Below are 19,392 nucleotides of genomic sequence, written 5' to 3'. Positions count from 1 at the left end.
AGGCAAAGTTAAACGCAGATAAGGTCACTGTCAACATAAGCAGGAAACAAGTGAATAAAAAGCCACAAACCCTTGGAAGTGTCTCCATTAATTATAAATCACTGGAAAGCGCTCAGCCAGTTAACAGCAGAAGGCCTTTTCCTGGCTGCCAGCAGGGAACTTTGAGGTTTACTTTGAAAATTTACAGAAAGGGAAAGATAGGGTCTCCTGGCCATGACCAGCCTGAGTCACTAAGAGCTTTAGAAGCCCCTCATTTCCCATCTTAACTGACGGGAGTAGATAGTGGCCTACTCAAACAGCAATTCCAGTCATTGAAGGATGAGACACCACCATCAAACCAAGACTGAGAAAGATCCAAATCTTTCACAGACACTGGAAATAAAAGGAGACAGACTCAGTGAACTTGGTCATGGACAGAGACTACCAACACACAATCGCTCCCCATCTAAAATGGGTGCCACAAATGGAAGGCAGACAATTTGCCTAAGCTTTACAGAAAGCTTTAGAACATTCCCAAGGTCACATGAGGTGCTTGTGGAACAGCAGGGAATTGAAACCGGGCCTCACAGATCCGTTTCCAGTCTCAGCCCCCAGATGATCCTTTGACTCCGCTGTAAAGCTCATCTGAACAGGTCCAAGATCATCCGCAAGCTTTAAATAGAAAGAGTGTAAAGAATGGAAAATAACTCTCAATGCTGGCAATATTGTCCCTATTTAGCTAACGAGTATCGATTTTTTCCTCAGCCACTTGAATGCAGATGAAAGCAGAGCAGATTTGGTTCTTTTGTTTAATTCCCTCGGTCCAATGAGCGTTACTGATGCTATCACCAGACTCTGAGGACTGATTACCCATGTGCTATTTAAAGTCAGAGAGGTGCTGACATCTCATTTTATTTAAGACCAATGGGAACTGCAGGTTAGGGAGAAAATTATTTTATTCCTCCTTTCTTTGTGTTGATAAAGCTCTCCCATACGAAGGAACAGAGCTCTGAGAAAACAAGCTGTTCTCAGAGGAACAGAACACACGATGCTTTATTCTCCTACAGATTTATCCCTCTTCTACACTGGTGCAGAGAACTTGCTTTTCCTCGTGCCATGGTTCCATCCCCATGAAATTTTGGAAAAACTATCTTCCACGAATCACCTTATAAAACTCATTTCCATCCTTTTCGAGTTGAAGGAGCTCAAGTGGTCATACACAGCTACAACTGAAGCTTCCCACCTGTGACTGAAAACAAGAAAGCAGTGAGGGAAACAATTAGTCTATGTATTGTTTATTCTTTCTCTTTAGGTTGATCTTCCCTTTTTTAATTCAGATGCAATGAGCACTTGCAAGGCGCCACTCCAAGTCTCACAGCTCTACAGCTGAAGGCAGGAGCAGACTTCAGTAATTTTTTCCAATCTTCACAATTTACAGTCTTCTTACCTTCAAATAATTGTCCATGGGAAAATCCCCTTTGCCTGCTCACATAATATAGGCCAGAGAAGCTAATTTAGGGCTTTTTGCTTCAGTCCAGTTTGGGTTTTGTGAAGATTGAAGATGTAAGTCTTGATGTTAAGATGGCAAGTGACAGAAGTTGACAAAGTGGGGAAGTAATATCTGCCTGCCTGCAACACACACATCCACCTGGCATCCCTGAATCCTATACAGGCTCATTTACCAGCTGCATTTGCTGTCTCTCTGCAAAAATCTTCCCCAAAAATCAGGCGCTGCATTACACGCTTCTCTTAAACATCTGCTAGTTTGCTGCACAGTTCCAGTCCAGGACAGGATCACAGATGGGGCCATGACACAAGCACATATGTTAAGTTCCCAGACACAGCTGTCACCCTGCTGCAGCAGCACCCTTGCATTTCTGCAACACCCTTAAGAAATACAAAGAAATGCTACAACTTGGGAAAGAGCAGCAGCAGAGAGCCATCTAAATTCTGCACCTGTCACCACACTCCCTTCCCACAGTTGTAAATCTATTACCAGTCATAGCCTCAGACACAATCTGGGACACGTGCCTGACACACACGGCATCAGGCTATAAATAGTCAGATATGGACACTCACGCTAGATATTCTGAAGATTATTTGATTAAGCTGGGGCTTCTGAGCAGCCTGTGTTCAGCAGATACCTTGCAGAAGCTGGCTCAGACCAGCACAACCAGCTCCCAGGATGCTGAAAGCTGCAGCTGTACCCAGTGCCCCTGGGCAAGCACCAGTGGGGACCATCTGAGCACCCGAAGCTGGACTGCCTAGAAGGAAGAGATCGAACTATTCTTAATACACACTGTTCTCATTTATCCAGCATCTTGGTACAATCTGGAACCTTGAGCATCCAGGGAGCACTGCTCTTGTAGAAGTGACATGCCAAGGACTTCAGACCATATGAACCCCAGTCTGACTAGGCCAGCACAGAGCAGGTGTGTAAGCACTGTGCTGACTGTGTGCTCAAATGCAGACAAAGCTAAGCAGATGCACTGAACTCATTCCTGTGTCAAACCTGTGCGTTTACCTTCTGAGAAGAAGCAGATTTGATTCCCCACTGCTTTGTATGTAGCACTGTCACCCACACTCTCACAAACCAGCATTTACATTCTCCCAGATTCACCAGAGCACTTTTATCCCATATAAAAATGAAAGATTTTGCAAGCCATGTGTAACAGACCTAAAGGCTCAGGGAACTCATCCAGATTCAAGGCAGAAGCAGCAAATTCAGAGCACTGAAAACTCATATTTGGAGCCCAGACTGAAAATCCCAGCACGGAGCCGCTCCCTGTCTACAAACCATAAATTATATATAAACCAAACTACCTGCTGTGAGCATCCACAAGCTGTTGCAATTCACTCTATCACAGGCAGGTTGGGGTTGCTTAGCTCAGCTGAGCTCCTGGCTTGCCGCAGTGGTGACTGCACTGGTACACAGTCAAGGGACAGGCAGGACAAGTCAGCTGTGGATCTCTTGCCCACTCCAAGCCCACGAGGCTGCAGAGGTCGGACACCCACACTAGGGACAGTTTGACAAGGCTACTTGGATCCAGTTGGCCACAAGAAATCATGGAAGTGTAAAATACACCTGCAGAGAAAAAAACTGCTTGATCCACATACGCATCTCATCTGCTTATAAAGGAAAGCATTTGTAGCTCATTAAAACACCTTAGTGATGTACAGTCCCCCTGAAGTGAGAATTCTCTGCAGTCACAGGCTCTCCTTATGATTAGAACACACTGCGGATGGAGAATCAAAGGCTGAACTCACAGACACTACCAGAATTTCTGGGAAAGCTAACATTACAGGGAAAACGTAACTATGCTACAGACAAAATAAGGAGATTCCTTGCAACATACACTGACCTGATGAAATGGGCTATTGGGCTGTGCAAGAAGCCCTTTCCCTGCTTGTTGGACGTTCTCCCAGTCTGCACCAGGATGGAGAAATGACCAGCCAAAAACTGAAAAGGAAAAAAAAATCCCCCCAAAACAGCAAAGGACAGTCACTGTGAGGGCAGGGAAACACCAGCCTTGTGGAAAGCCAAACAGCTGTTCCCATGAAATATTTCTGCTTCTATGGATAAACCTTTCCAAAGCAAGAGCCTATCAGGACATGCCCTACTTCATCTCCAAAGCCTAACATCTTCAGAGTTCAAATAAATGGTGTGAAGTTATCTTTCCAATACAAAACTAATACTTATAGCCACAACCACTTCTGTTTGGCCTGCTCTCTGGCAGTATCACTAATCACTTGCAGCAAAAAAAAAAATAGAATCATAGAATTGTTTGAGTTGGAAGGGACTAAGAAGCACAGAACAAAGTGACAAGTAAAACTCCAGAAAACTTAAAAGCCTTTTCATAGCAGGAATTAACATAATCCAGGGGAAAGTGAAAGTTCATAAAAGAACAATCCTGCCATGTAGGTCATGGTCCATGTGGGCCAGAGGTCCACCTAGGTAGGGAACCCATCTCCAACAATGGCCAACAGCAATGCCCAGAAGTCCAGAGCCAGGTGCAGTGGGACTCATTCCAGCATCATCACTCTGTGGTTTGGGGATTTACAGCAATAGCTTTAAAGACAAGATCCCAACCTGCATTCAGTCCTTCATATTGCTACAACCAAAGTGTGAAATGGAACTAATCAGGCAGTTTGGAGTTGCTACATTCTGCATAAAGAACGCAGAGAGAACTTCATGCCACTTTCTCAACAAGGAGAAAAAGGGAAAAGTACTGGAATATCTCAAGCCATCTAAAGAGTGCTCTGAATCCTGCAGGATACAAAGTAGATCCCTGCACAGGGGAGGTGGGAAACAGAAAAACATCACCTTCCATTTCTTCGCTGAGCACAGCTTTGGGATGCAGCTTTGTATCATGAATTTAAATCGCTTGATGCGAACCATTCAAAAGAAGCACAGCATATGGTTCCTTTGTGTATTCAGAGCTCTGCTATACACCAAATTCTTCCTTAGCAAACCCACAGGTGAATGCAACTGCAAGGCACAAAACAAATAGCCCTGAGAGTTTCTCCTAGCATGGCATTTGACTTGCTCCCAGGACCTAGAACAAACCCAGGTTCCAGTTTCACTCAGCATCACGCAAAGCAGTGTACGCCAATTCTCAGGGCTTGCAAGATGGCAGAGAAAAAGACAATCTCTTTGCAGTGCAGTCTGAATTCAACTGGAAAGGTTCAAAACATTCAGAAGTCGGGAGAGGAGATTAGTGGTATTCACACAATGACAGCAAAATGAGCTTTTATCTTCTGAGAAAATGAGCTGGAAAGAACTATTGCAACTGGTGTTTGAAAACCTTAAATGAACAGCCAACAATGTATAGGACAAGATTCTGAAGACATTCAGTAGAAGAGTTTAGTTAAGGCCAAAACAACACCCACTAATAACAACACGAACTTGTGTGAACCAGCGTAAGGCAGCTTCTACCATCTATAATCCTTGGAGGGATGTGTCAAAATTGGCCTCCATTTTCTTACCATCTCGCCAGCAGTAAAAAAGAGACAGACATTATGGATGCAACATTCTGGTCTTGCAGTAAAAATATTCATTAGACCCAGGAAACAAGTTGAAGCTGTCATGGAAAACAGGGTTTTCTGTCCCCTGGAGAATCCCAAAGCATCAAGCAGTGTCAAACTCATTCAGCAACTCTCCTCATTTGAGACAAGTCCATTTTTTAGTAAGCTGCAAACCATCCGCAAGCAAACCTTTTAGGGAGAGCGTCCTGGTTTTGGCTGAGATGGAGTTAATTTTCTTCACAGAAGCTGGTATGATGCTGTATTTGGGATTTTTGATGAAAATAGTGGTGATAACACACCCATGTTTTTAGTTATTGCTGAAGAGTGCTTAAACTAAGTCATGGACTTTTCTGCTGCTCATGCTGCAGTGCCAGCAAGCAGGCTGGGAGCGCACAAGGAGCTGAGAGGGGACACAGCCAGGAGAGCTGACCTACACTGCCCAGGGGGATATTCCATATCATGTGGTGCTGGTATGGCATATGGTAAGCTGGGGCGATGAAGGATGAAGGGGAGGGCATTAAGAGTGATGGCATTTGTCTTCCCAAGAAACTGCTACACATGATGGAGCCCAGCTTCCCTAGGAATGGCTGGACACCCATCTGCCAATGGGAAGTTGTGGATTAATTCTGTTTTGCTTTGTTTGAGTGCACGGATTCTGCTTTACCTGGCCAGCTGTCTTCATCTCAACCCATGAGTTACTTTTACTTTTATTCCAATCCTCACCCCAATCCCACTGTGGGGTAGTAAGCGAGCAGCTGGATGGTTCTGAGCTGCCCACAAGGGATAAACCACACCAGAAGAGGTCCTGTCTGTCCTGAGCCGAATGGATACACAGTCATTAAAGCTGACACTTGAGCACTTGCAGCTACTGTGAGGGTCAGGGATATTTTTAAAAAGTATCATCAACCAGAAGTTCCTCCAGCAAACCACTGATGTCTGCAGGTAAAGCAGCTCACTGCAAAGAGCAAATCGGACTGAAGAAGTTTCTGTCTTTCCAAGTCTGAATCTGAGCGATTAATTATTTTACTAAAGGCTTAGCAATATGTATATTTTTAAATTGCACACAAAGAATTGTCAGCCTTTATCACGTTCATAATATGTTTGTGCAGCTCAGCAAAGTATATGCCCCGTTCCCTAAATTAGTAAGTTGTACGCCTTCTTTGTAAGGGAACACATGGAATTAAGCTGCCTAGGGAGCTATATTTTCTTGAGAATTCTCACTGGGGATTTGAAATGCACATATTATTATTAATTATCATTATTATTATCATCATCATCATTTTGCAAGTAACTGTGATTTTGTTAGCACTTGAGAGATACAGCATTCTGGGAACAGAAACTCGTCATTAGGATCCCCAAGTCCAATCCCACCCCTCCATGCCCACTGCCCACGTCCCTCAGTGCCACATCTCCATAGCTCATGAACACCTCCAGGGACGGTGACCCCACCACTCCCTGGGCAGCTGTGCCACTGCATCACCACTCTCATAGAGCAGAAATGTTTCCTAGCATCCATCATGAACCTCCCCTTGCACAACTCAATGCCATTGCCTCTCATCCTCCCTTTTGCCAAGGAGTAACTGGAGCCCAGAGGTTTTTCATCAATGTTTCCCACTGGAGGAGAGATGAAGACCTCTGAAGTTTTCTCAGCTGCCTGAAGCAGCTCCCAGCACAGCCACGTCTCCGTGTGTGTTCAGATATCTTCACGTTGGGGCAGGAGGGGAGAGCACGGGGGTGGCACTGACAGGGTGACAACAGCACTGCCTGTGCTGATTTCCCCCATGCTCCTAACTGCTTCCCATGCAGAGTAATTTATCAACAAGATTAATCGGAGCCATCGGAGCCTGCCTGAGCTGAATTATCTTCCAGCAGCTCTTCCTTGCAAGTAAAGAGAGAAAAAGCCCAAGACAGCATATTAATCCTTAAAAAGTCAAAGTCTTCTGCACTCATAGCTGAGCAAAAGCATAAATAAAACAAAACCCAAGTACCGTTTAACCAGCTATGTAAAGGTTAGGTTTTTGGAAGTACTCAGTACTTCTCAGCAGCCATTCTAACCATTATAGGCAGCATGGCCGTGACTGGGTAACTGGGAAGTCTGACAGCTCAAGCAGGAGTGGAGTCCTTTTGAGAGGACTGGTTCTGCTTTTGGCTGCTAAGAAATATCAGGCATTTGGGTCACAGTCTGCACACAATGAAGAAGAGGAACCACAGGCTCCAGCATTACATGGATGTGGTCCTTAAACCTGTACAACTACTACAGATTCTTCCTTTGCAATGGATCTGCCTGTGCTCCACTAATCCAGAACTGGCCTGTTTAGCAGCTGGTAGTAAAAAGAAAGTGCCAAGTCATCTACTTCCACATTTAGGGATGATGAAATGCACTTGAAAACGCTCAGCACTTCTGCAGTAATTATAACAAGCACAAGTACTCACTTTGGGAAAGTATAATGTATTCTGGTGAGCAGAATCGCATTGAAGTGGAAGCTTTCAGACACTTTAAGGAGGAGAAAGTGAAGACATATATAGAGACAGATACAATTACCATCATGATCATAAGTCCCTCTTCGGCAAAGACTGTAGGAAGGAGAAGCAGGTGAGTAAAACAGAGGACATAATGCTGAGGCCATAAGTTGGCATAATGTAAGTTATTACCTGGATGTGGAGCAAGCTGGGATGCTACAGCAGCATTGCCACTCATTTTTCATACGTTTCCTAACTTACAAGGAGCTGTAGCTGTTCAAAAAAACCCCTTTTTCTCTTGGGACAGTGTTCCACAATTGTCTGCTTCCTCTGCTTCCTGCAAAGGGCTCAGAGTTTGTCAGCATCTCCAACACGACTCATCATAGCCTTTTCAAAGGTCTTGCTGTGAGCCCCCATTTCCTCCCTCTAACCTTCATTTTGCTGCACACCAGCTGTTTAGGCACGTGTGTGTGTCAGTCTGAATGAAGCCTCTGCCCCACCACCTAATGGATGCACATGCGTACATGAGATGAAGCTGCACCTGCTGAAGCCTCTGCTGGCCAAGCCACATTTGGGAAATTTGGCTAAGTCTTCTTGTTTAATCAAGATAAAAACCGGGAACTTCGTTCAATCAGTTCAGCTTCATTATCAATACCTGATCAGAAGTCTCACGTGAAGTTCCCACTCCATGCTGGCCTCTTGCATCTGATCTCTGACATCTCACGTGGAACAGGGCCTCTCCTGCAGCACAGGCATCAAGCAGGGCTTCCTCTCTTTACTTAACAACTAACTACTCACGGAACTTATAGGACCTTAATACTAATTTGGAGGATTTAATAACATAATAATCTAATAACAAGATCTGGATCTAACTTCCTTGCAATGAGGCGATGGAGTAAAAAAGTTACTAAGAACAAAAAGAACTATACTTGCACACAATCTTAGTCATCACCAGGGAAACTGTGTTAAAATATAGCAAGGAAAGAAATTCCCACAATATCAACATCAGTCTGAAGCCAGGAATTATCAAAAACACGGTGCAGTTTCTCAGATGCATTTTCTCTGCAACGTTTCATGCAGCAATCAGTTCTTTTTCAGATTAAGAGCAGAGGTCACCTGCTGAACACTGAGGCTGGCAGCTTTATCTTATTAGTTAACCACAGAATTCCTTTGCCTGGCAGTGTACAAGCATGCAAAGACTAATAATATTCAACTGAGATGGGGCAGTGTTATCTTATCTGAATAAGAGTAAGGTGATGGTGAGCACAGAAGGGCTAAAAGCACATCTGCATAGAGACACAGCTCAGCCCTCCCCCAGGACCTCTTCCCAGACAGTCAGGGATTTTGATTTTGATTTTATTTTTTGCTGTAAAACTTCAGCCTCAAAGAGAATGAGACGATGATGGCACCGTCCCAAGCTGAGTGCAGCAAAGATGTGTTCCTCCCTCATCACCAACTGGCAGCTCTGCAGATTCCAAAGGATTTACAGCAAGGCAGCGGATGGCCAGCTCCACGATGAATCACGTCTTCCCCCCTCACCCAACAGCTCTCCTACGGGCAGGATGGCAAATCCAGCTCCCCATACAGCTGCCAGCTCTTCTCCTACTTTCTGGAAGCCTTAGATCCTAGTGCAATACACTTGTGAGACCCCCAGCTTGGCTTGTGCACTCAGGTGCATTTCTGAACTCTCAAAGCTAGGCACTGTCTGCTACCAGGAAAGGTTCCTACCTACCACCTGTTCCTGCTGGTTCTTCCATAGCAATCTTGTCTTGGATGGGGAATGGATATTTTAAAGTCCTGCAGAAGAGGCAGGAAGCACTTAACATTGGACTTGGGAATGCATTGGACAAAGTAGGGCCACAACATCCATAGAACAGATAGCCATACTGACTGCTGGTTTGAAAGTGAGTTCTCTTCCCTTGAGCCCCACGACATGGATGTATGGTCACTGTGACATCACCAGTCTCTAAGGAGGACCTGCAGGAATGTGACCTGCTGGGGCAAGGATACTGAAAAGTCCTGTGGTCACCAGGATAAGACTATGGCAAGGGGACTGAAGACAGAGCCTGATCCTGAGTGTTGGCACACAGAGATAAAGATCAGGATAAGTATGTGGCTGGCCCTGCATCATTAACACACCTGTTTGTCTGTATTTGCTGGACATAAAAAAGAGAACAGTAACAGAATGAAACCCAAAAGGAGAAAGCAGAAAGTGATGACCTTCAGCTCTGTTGAAACTCCATCAAGTATACAAAACACGCAGTACGTGATAGCACCGCCCCAAAGACAGATGGAAAGTACAAGAGACATTTCTCCTGCATGAACTGTTGCATTTCAGCCATAGGAGGTGCTGCCAGTGGGAGGAAGAACGTTCCAAAAGGCAGGCACTTGTAGACAAGCTTGAATCCTTGCCCTGACACAGATTGCCTGGGTAACCTTAGACAAATTACTTCATCTATCCGGGGTGCAATTCCTCATCTGTAAGGTCAGAACATCAGAGGTTGCTCCATAGCATATCCCGGAACAGCCCAGAAGGACAATGAGTCACCAAAGTCACAGTTTTGATAGATGGCATCTCTGCAGCATCAAAACAGCCACAACGATTGCTGGTATGAGCACACTCCTACAATAAAGGAAGACCTAATCAGAACGAAGAGATACGATTGCTTGGACAACAAGACAGCCCTTCCAGGAGGAAAAGCAAGTCAAGATTCTTTACTTCTTCACCTCATCCATCCATAAATAAGTCCTTTAACTGGGAAGTAGGGAAAGCAACTGCCTTTGACCTGGTGCCAGAAATTGGCTCTCAAATCAACTGTGCAACAGTATTTCCTCCCAAAGCAGAAAACGCCTCAGTGTTTCTCTGCCTCATATTTGCTAATAGCTTAGTCATCACAACAAGCCTGGGCTAAAGCCACTGTCTTTATTAGCATTAGAGAATGAGCTGGATGACAGGCAGAAGAGCTGCTCATGGGCAGGGCCATTTGGGAGCCTGTCACTAGCAGAGTCTTCCCTCTGTGGGACCAGCCCCTCTCCAGATGCCAGTGAGATCTAAGGCATGCATTTCACACAGACACCTGGAACCAGTCCATCTGGAGCATCTGCTTTGTGTTTCCATCACTACAGGATCCTTCCATTGACTCCTCCACTGCTGAGATGCAAGCACTTAAATCTAGGCTCCTGCCTGTGGTTCTAGATCTATCTACCTGTCTTAGTTTGTCTCTGTGATAATCATCCAAATAATCACAGCAAATATTGTGAAAGAGACCTAAACTCTGCTTTCAGTGAAATCTCCTGCAGGCTCAGAATAAAGTACAGGCTTGAGAGCTCTGCTGTAGCAAGCCCTAAATAATGGAGGTGGGAAGGGAACAGCATCTACAGCTCCCATAGCTAAGTGAGACTTTGCATGAACACTCAGACAAGACAGAATCCAAACATAACTGCCTTGACACATTCCTATTCAAAGCCTAAAAAACACTGCAGAGAATGACACCACCACAGCAATGCAGGCAAGAGCACAAGAACAGAAGCATGGTGCATTAGCCCTGTCAATGTGCTTCCTTGTAAGTGATCAGTGCCATAAAAACACTCTAAAAGAGCCCCTCTCTCTGCTCATTAAGAAGCAAGAGTAGAAGTGAAGGAGCCAGACATGCTTTAGTCTGGTGTTGGAATTATGATGGTAGTTTATCCGGGGCAGAGGGAGAGTGTAATTCAGTCTGTCTTTCTGACCATAATCCTGGACGACATAGCCATGAGCAAAAAAATAAGGCCACCCATATTGTAGCTGTCAGTGAAAGGAATGAACCAAAGTACCTCTTGCCCTGCAGGAGCTTCCATGATGCTTCCACCACACACACATCCTACCTCCTGCCCCCACTGACTGGCTCTTCCATTCTACAGAGATGCCAGCAAAGCACATGCTTTGTGTGGACACATGCACTGCTGGGGCACTTCTGAACAGGGGATTGCTCACCCACGCCTCAGTACTTGTGAGGTGAGGCAAGCCAGATGCTTGGGGCCAGCTAAGTTAAGGACAATCTAAGATGCAAAGTAGAGGACAACTTACACCGACGAAAACTACAGGAGGCCTTCAGGCAGGAAGCTTTTAACTGTCTAGCAAGGAATATTACGGGCCAAGGATTTCAGAGGTGACTGCTGTATTCATTAAGATGGAAATGAAATCACATGGGGCTGTCGTAGGACAAGAAAGCAAACTCTGCTGAAGCTTCAGTATCCATGAGGGCCATCTCCCAAATCCTCCAGACTTTGGACCAGATGTTGGAAAGCCCTTCAAGCACTTCTAGCCAGGCATGCTTGTAGCAAGGTTTTCCAAGTAGCTCTGGGCCAGAATTTCAAAGCCATCCTGGCAGGGATTTGCCAGACTCAAGCATCAAGAGAACAGTGAAGGCATCTGGCTCACATCTCTGAGGCCATCTCCATCAGCCATCCCCTGGTGTCACTCAGGCCAGTAGGAGCAAAGGTGTGGGCATGGGGCTCGCTTGGACTGAACAGATGGAAACATGAAAAAACAAGGACAGAGAAAAAAGAAACTAACTTCTTCTCAACCAGTAAGACAGTATCAGTAGTTCCTCAAAGAGGCACTTGCAACAATAAATTCAAATCACACCATCCCCTGAGCAAAGAGGCTATAAAAACACAGATCATTAATGGCAAGCAAGCACATTTCAGATGCAATTCAATCCGGGCTGCATACCATTTAAGCAAAAGGAGGTCATCTTTATTTCCAACTCTAAGTGGCTTTTTTTTATTATTATTATTGCTTTTTATTAGCAGCGTGGGACAGAAGTGAAACAAACTCCCATTTTGATATGAACCATGCACATCACAAGCACAAAAGCATGAGGCCAAGCTGGGAGGACTTCAGCCATTCCCCATTACATCTGTGGGGTTGGGGCTAACAACTTGAGGCTAAAGTATGGACTGAGACATGAGGACAGCTGAGCTCCAGGCACTGCCCCAAGCCCTGCTGCTGGATAGCAGAAGTGTAGCGTGACTGTCTGCTTCCCTGCCCTTTCTGGGCAGAGAGTCACTCTTCCCTACAGGAGGAGCAAAAGCCCCAGCCCAAATCTCTGCGATAGCTAAGGAAAATAAAATAGGATCAAGCCTTAAATACAAGGAAAGCCTCACCAGCAAAACACTTTCTTCCATCTCCTGAAAACACATGATAGCACAGAGCAGTCCTGAAGCACTTAAAAGAACAAGGCAGGCTGAGATCCAGAACAAGAAACCTCTTCTTCAGAGGTAATTTTTTACTAAGTTATGAGCAGCCTGAACCATGACTTTGAATGAAAGAGCTAACTCAGCTTCCACTGGAGCTCCAACACTGCAATGCCAGCATAAATTTTAATAAAATAGCCATATAAATGTAGTCTTTTTACCCCTTGAAATGTTGCTGTACATGAAATGAGACTCTCAGGTCTCTAAATAAAGTCTACCCAGGCATTACAATGAACTACTGTTTTGCCCTAGTAAGTAGCTTCTCTACTGCAGCAACCTGACAGTGATTCAGAGAGCTGCCTTTCAGTGTTCAGAGCCATAATGCCACTCCAGATAGCAATAAACTGATTTGTCAGGTCTGCTACTATTTTTTTGGCCAATTAGTCCATGCCCCCATCACCAAACAACTCACATAGAGCATTAAAAGAAGTTAAAACACAAAAACAAACAAAAAACCACAACAGCCTCACTTCTTGCTGTCACTACACCGATTTAAACTGAGATCAATGGGAGAGATCAAAGATAGTTTAAATACACAGTGTTCCCTGTACCTGCTGATGTACCATAATGCAAACCAGCCTCTAACCAGAAGGGGAAGCTGAAAGAAATATTATTCCTTTGAGGCAGGAATTATTGTGGGGTTTCCTGCAAGCTGCTTTGATGGATCTGACCGCAGCCACTTTCAGACAGAGCCAGTTGGGCCTAAAGGACTGAACAAAGGTCTATAAAGATCCTTCAGTGCCTGCTGCAGCTGCAAGCAAAGTCTATAGTATGCGTATGTACCTTTTTCAACCTATTTAATTTTATTCTCTCTAAATTATGGGACAATCACACCCATTTCACAGTTGAGGCAAGAACAAACATTAACATTTATATGAAATATTTATTTCTAACTTGTCCCGAAAGGCTGCCTTCTTCAGCAATTTTCTCCACCATACCTCTCTAACCTAAGTAGAATTTGGCTTGCAAGGACTACCATAAATCAGAAAGCAAAACAAAGATGTTCTCTTTTGTACAAACGCTCTACCCTGAGTGCTGTACCTCAAAGAGATCAGCCTAGAAAACCTGGAGCTGCTTATTTACCAATCTGCTACAGGGGACAGCATCTGAGAATTAAAAGACTTCAAAGTTAAAAGAAGAAAATCTCACAGAGTTCAGTGAAAAGTATTGGCTGCTAACAGATTTCCTTTATGAGATGTACATAGATGTGACTCGTGACAAGTTGGCATCACCCCCACCAGGAATGTGCTGAACAGAGAGCAATGGAAAGGGGAACAGAGCATCGCTGAGCAGCGCATGGATAACCTCTTCCCCTCGGATCAGGCACACCAGAGATCTCCACCCAGCATGGAGATACATTACATAAAAGTGCTTTTTCTGTAACTTTTCTCATTTTTCTCAGCATCCCTTGGGCTCCTGAAAAAGCATCGGCATCAACTGCAACAGAGAGAGGAAAATAGCTTCTCTTGACATCATCCACAAAGAGAGAGGTGGGGGGAGACAATACAAAGGCAAATAAGGGAAAACTTCAGCAAGAGAACTCCTCAGACAGGATACTGAAATTATTCAAGTGATGCTGCAAGTGGAGTACATCAGCAGGAAAAGGGACAGAGGTCACCTGGATAAAGCACTGCTGAGGGCAGACAATGAATGCACCCATTCTGGATTTCCCTATAGCAGAGCACAGCCCCAACACCTTTGCTTTTTGTAAAGCAGCAGATTCATTTCAGGACTGAGCTGGCTTTGGTGCCTGCATCATAAATTTGCTTCAGTGAACTGAAGCAGAACAGCTTGTTCTTCTGTCCACATCTCTCCCAACCATGCAGCCTCAGGAGATGTCAGGCTGTCTCGTGGTGACAGATGACCTCGTATCCAACACCAGCTTTCTGGAGGATGGCAGGACCGTGCTAACTCCACCCAAATGGCTGTAAACCTGGAGAATTAGATACAAACAGTGCACTTGTGGTCGTCAACACTAGAGGCAATACAAGGCCATACACAACTTTGGTCTGCACCATTTCAGTGAGGAGGAAGAACAGACTCACAACCAAGTTCACATCCTTGTTATACGGATACCAGCAGACCTATAGAAATAGCAAACAGCCACAGCAAAGGCTGTTTGTGGCTCTGTCTCCTGTCCACTCCCACCTCGGGCTTCATGCTATAAAGGCAGGAGCCCCTCAGAGCATGCACACCAATCAGTTGAGGCTAAAGCAGAAGACAGTAAAGCTTTAACATATTTTTGCCACCTATGTGTGTACATGATCACTATGAATAGCAAATCTATAATAAATCTACAGCAAATCCCTTTGCTTCAGGGCAATATTTATGGTACGTCCTCCTTATTACAGCATCAGATACAAAGAAAGCATATTCACTTTTAAGATTGCATATCCAAATCTCTGATGGATGTGCTGCTTTGCACACTAACATATCTTTAACACTTCCCTGCCAATCATACCAAGCAACAGCCATGTGTGCAGAACGAAGATACTTCAGCAACGTGACAGTAGAACAAAATACACCAGGAAGTAGGGTTTAGATTGCCTTCATTCCCTGACTCCCATTCCCCACTTTCAGCCAGCCATGGCATGGCACAGCGAGAATACACTCATTCTGCACAGCAATAACAGAAGCTGTAATTCTGTGCCTAACATCCTGTATTTTCCAATCATAGCAAAATATCCACACTCTAAAAGTGAAGTATTTCACCTGCAAGACTAGATGAAGAAATCCAAAGTGTTTAGGTGGTTTCAGAACAACAAGCATAGCAAAAGCACAATTGTTTCTGAATTCCCCTGGGCTGTCTCTTGTTAAGCATTTAGATAACTAAGAAATGCAGACAGATGCCAAACCCCTTGCAATGGCAGAACTGCAGTATTTGGGAAAATACAAACACCACCAAACAATGTTCTGGATTGCTATAGCTGGGGGGTGAAGAGTCTTAATCAAATGCACTTCCCTCTTCAGTGACGTTTAGCACTTGCACTATTTCATTGGACTTTCCCAGGAGTATGAAAGCTTCCACTAAAAAGACAGAGCAGGCATGACAAGAGAGGCAAGATCATTTGCTCTGTGGAATTAGTTTCTGAAACTTCTCTCTGCAGAATTACATAAGCTGCTGGCTGGCCCCTATGCTTTTTTGTCTCTCACTGCAGAAGCAGGTAAGGGTGAAAAAGAAGCCTGGACCCTATATATATATATGCTTATATATACCTTAATCTCTGTTGATGTTAGTGGAGATGCTCCAATTTATTCAAAGATGGCTCCAAGAGCAGACCAGGCTAGTGAACCCCATGAGTGAAACATGTAGTGGAATTACCTAAGGATCAAAAGCACAAAACATTCCATAAATACCTTGGATTATTGGGCAGTTGTGTCAACAAGGTGGAGATATAAAATATCAGAAAAAATGCCATTATTTCCAGTAAAATGAGGACTGTGCCCTCACCTGCCCCATTACTACACCTTCAAGAAATCAAACATGGATGTAATTTTGCTGTTCATTGAAATGAAACAGCTCAGTCAAAAATAATGGCTGCTTCTCCAACCCATTGCAACTAGTCCAGGGAAGCACACAGCAGGCAATCTACTTCATTACCGTTTTAACAAAAAATTATTTCACAGATTCTTTTTTTTTCCTCCCCTGAGATGCCAACATATTGGTGATTACTGAGGATTATAGCAATGCTCATTCCATTAAGCAATCCATTTCAAACGGCACCTAAGGTTTACACATGCAGGTCTGCAAAAGGCTTGATGCTGCTGTATATTTCTTTGGAAACAATTGGGAAGCACTGGCTGGCAAGTTCCCATCAGATTCAATGCCTGATCACTCCCAACTATTCCCACTATCGAGAAATTAGTGCAGATCCCTACAGATCCATCTGGTCACACCAAACGAAGCAGACTGGTTATCATTGGTCAACCAGAATGGTTCTGAGCAAAGAAGTCTGAGATCAGTCCCAGGCCATGTTATTGTGCATAGGAATATTATAATCAGTGTTTGCTGCTGCTAGTCTCTTCTTTCCACTCAAGAAGCACACAGTACCAAATCAGACTCAGTGAGGTGTGATCTTCTTGGACCATTTTACATCACTGCAGACCTGAGTGTGAGCTCCTTCTGAAGATAACCATAAAATTCCCATTGACACCAACAGAAGCAGGTTAAAGCCCTGCAATACTTCTATAATGCATTTTCTTCCATTTAATTGCAAGGCAAGAATAAGTCCTTCAAATTCAGTTAACTTTATAGCTAATGTGCTTGGTTTTACAGGCTTAGCTGGGCAAATCACCAAGGTTTGTGTTGGTCTTAATATCTGTTTTATAGTCTGTAGGAACTTATCTGCATCCAGTAGTGAAAGAATCTTCCTAAAGAAATAAAGCATCCATCTTTGTCAGGAACAAGCATTAACATTCCAGCAAAAACATAAGAACCTCACCAAGGAAGGACTTCAAAGCAGCACTGATTTCTGCCTTGCATACTTTTAAGTCTATAATCAATATGCTTGAAAGCCAGAAATTTAGCAGCTGCAGTATTACAACGCAAGTTATTATAACTAACTGACAACTTGATCCTAAATGCAAACCTTCCTTGAAACCTCACAAAATCATAATTAAATAACAGGATGTGAAAGAAAAATACGCATAGTACACCCCAGCTCGTTTCATGACAATATAAAGCAAAATGCAGGGAAGTTAGCTGGGACCAGTTCAAAACCAGAACCTTTGTCTGCATCAACCAAAACTGACAGCAGTTCTGTTAAGGAGAAAAACACCACAGGAAACCAAAGCAGTAGTCTTAATTTACTGCTGAATCTTTCAATTCTCTTTCCTTCCTTTGCCTTCCTTGGGAAAAGTGCATGTTTTATTCATGCTTGGAGTAACATCCCCTGAAGGGCACGTCTCACCAAGATTATCTTCCAAGGGACAATATAAATTTAATACCAACTTCGTCTGTTTCAAATTGCCAGAAAGTTAAACGAGTCCATACATTTCTATCAGGCTCTCTTATCAATTTCCTGTGCGTTGGTTAGGAAGGAAGGAGCAGGCCCTGCTGCTAGAACTAGGAATGGATTCCTTACACTCCTTTCACCAAAGACTTCTGACAGATAAAATAGTAAAAATGCAGACTGATGGGAAAAAGAGCTTGCATGCTACCAGTACACACAGCAGACGTGATCTCCAGATCTCAGGCTGGTATTTAGCTCAAGGTACGGATGTAACCAGGAGTTAAATGGAGAGTGAATAAGCTACACTGGAGAATGGGTATTTGATTTAATTAGCACATGGTGGGATTCTTCATCATCAATGACCATACCTAAATGAATGTTACCAGGTTTTAACTTATTTGGCTCCATACCGAAGTTGAATATGGAAGGAAGGATTACAATATTCTCCTCAGTACATTGGTTCATTTGTTTCCTGCCTCTAGCAGATGAAAGTAATCCTACCCTAGGCTGATGACTAAGTAGTTCAAGAGACAAAAAAAAAAAAGCCAAAGATTAGTTCTATGAAGCTGGCCTTTCTGGAGCTAATCAAATCTAATTTGCTTTAATTTGATCCTTATTGGACTCTGCACAGAAGATTTTCCTTAGGCCAGCTAAAAAATTCCTTTTTCACCGCTGTGCTGTTTGTAAGAGAATACATTTACATGCAAAAAGCAAGCTATCTCCAGATTTTATAGCAAGCCAGAGATGCTGTCTGCACATAAAATCCTCTATGAGAAAAGACAGCAGAACTGAGAACACCTGCTCAACCCCAAAGCATAAGCTGTTACTCAGTTCTTCATCCAAGTGTGTGTTCATCCCATTAGAGAACGCTTTACCACTTGAAAACTACACTATTATGTCCCTGCCAGGACAACAACTTTCGGTCAAATACTTCACTATACAAGATAATTCCCTAATTAACCCTCCAGCCTCCAAATTTCTCACTTTCCCCACATCAGCCTTAAGTCATCCTAGCTCTATCAGGGATTGGCACTTGGTATTACATCACAGCACCAGTAGATAAAATGGAAACACAAACAGTTCTTCCATTGTGCAGGCTTTCCCACATTATACAACTCATAGAACTCACCATATCTCCAACTTCTTATCTCAGGACAGAGCAGAAATGCATACGAAATAAGGAACAAAATGAGCAAAATACTCCAAATGTGAGGTACGAAGTCAAACTCATCTCTACAAACCTGAAGGACAAACAGAGGAAAAACTGCCTCATTCTGAAGGTTGTAAGTGTGTGCTCACACAAACTCAGGTGCAGAGCCAAGCCTATGGCATATATTCTTGATACAGTAGCATCTCTTCTGCTTTACTGCCCAACTCCCTGTGAAAGAGGCAGAAAGGGGCAGGCAAAGGATTAGTAACAAACTCAAAACACAACCAAACCACCCATACCACCACACAAACACAAGTTCTCCCAGCATAAAGCAGTGGTGTTACTGCCAGAAGCTCACAGTGGTGGTCACTAATGAAACACTTCTCATAAATCATTTCTTTATATAAAGCAGCTGCTCTGCACCACGGATATAAAAACACAGGAGGATGAAGCCTCATTTCACCTGGCATCTGCAGGCACTTCCATAAAACAAGTCACACTCCATTACTGGGCACCAGAACATCCCAGAGGCTCTATGAAAACTACCAGGAATTTTGCCTTCAGTAAGTTACTGGTACTGCACAAGGC

General features: G+C 43.9%; 1 protein-coding gene and 2 long non-coding RNA genes across 4 annotated transcripts in view; all 3 read right to left on the bottom strand.

Annotated features, from left to right (window-relative positions):
- Positions 1–19,392, bottom strand: part of SLC35F4 (solute carrier family 35 member F4) — a 106,245-nt gene that overhangs the window by 64,226 nt on the left and 22,627 nt on the right. The gene's annotated exons all lie outside the window — the stretch shown is intronic.
- LOC121111033 lies at positions 918–11,512 on the bottom strand. Its single transcript, XR_005860206.1, has 3 exons — positions 9,197–11,512; positions 8,120–8,205; positions 918–1,228 (listed from the first exon to the last, which is right to left on the bottom strand). It is a non-coding gene; the product is annotated as an uncharacterized LOC121111033 (long non-coding RNA).
- Positions 12,491–19,209, bottom strand: LOC124418385. The gene is made up of 4 exons (XR_006939399.1): positions 19,163–19,209; positions 18,896–19,032; positions 15,919–16,024; positions 12,491–14,635 (listed from the first exon to the last, which is right to left on the bottom strand). It is a non-coding gene; the product is annotated as an uncharacterized LOC124418385 (long non-coding RNA).

The sequence above is a fragment of the Gallus gallus genome, chromosome 5 (genome assembly GCF_016699485.2).
Source record: "Gallus gallus isolate bGalGal1 chromosome 5, bGalGal1.mat.broiler.GRCg7b, whole genome shotgun sequence".
In the NCBI taxonomy this organism is placed as follows: Eukaryota; Metazoa; Chordata; class Aves; order Galliformes; family Phasianidae; genus Gallus; species Gallus gallus.
The sequence above is the reverse complement of the archived record's forward strand: the minus strand, read 5'-3'. Positions and strand labels throughout refer to the sequence as shown.